The following is a 539-nucleotide window of genomic DNA, read 5'->3' on the forward strand; positions in this document are numbered from 1 at the left end:
GAGGCTTCATTTGTAGTGGTTCGTAGGCACTGGAGCGTCGTATTGCCCTTCGAAAGTTTATGTAATACTGTGCGTGAGGATTAAAAGATCTTAATAAAATTGCTCTATAAATGCCTGTCTGGTGTAAGCTGACTTACGTAATGATATCATCTCTGAGCTTCAAATATATTTCGAAATGAATGAATTTAGAAACGAACAGGGGTGAAGAGAAGAAGATAAAGCAGATGATCCGTGAATCTAAACTATCACAAACACGAGGACAGGAGAGATATGACGTTACGGATGCGAGGACCAATAGACGGCGATCTAGTGACGTCATACCCCAGATAGAGGAAGTATGTACCCGTGTGTTTGTATGCATGTATCAGCCGACTCAATGAGCAGGGCAGAGCCGGCAGGGGCAGTCGGCAGGGGCAGTCAGTGGGCAGAGCAGCGCGGGAGTAGATCTTCGCCGTGGCATAATGTAAGCAGTAGTATGAACATCTTCATAAGCTCTTAAGGAGAAAACTGAAGACGTTCTTGGTGCAGTTAATGAGAAA

At 44.7% G+C, this 539-nt stretch overlaps 1 protein-coding gene across 1 annotated transcript in view; it reads left to right on the plus strand.

Moving 5' to 3' along the window:
- The first annotated feature begins 349 nt into the window (after positions 1-349).
- Positions 350-539, plus strand: part of LOC119582386 (organic cation transporter protein-like) — an 18,710-nt gene continuing 18,520 nt past the window's right edge. The window contains exon 1 of the mRNA XM_037930599.1: positions 350-463. The gene's annotated coding sequence lies outside the window, so the exon portion shown is untranslated. The remainder of the gene's footprint in view (positions 464-539) is intronic.

The sequence above is a fragment of the Penaeus monodon genome, chromosome 15 (genome assembly GCF_015228065.2).
Source record: "Penaeus monodon isolate SGIC_2016 chromosome 15, NSTDA_Pmon_1, whole genome shotgun sequence".
NCBI classification, from domain to species: Eukaryota; Metazoa; Arthropoda; class Malacostraca; order Decapoda; family Penaeidae; genus Penaeus; species Penaeus monodon.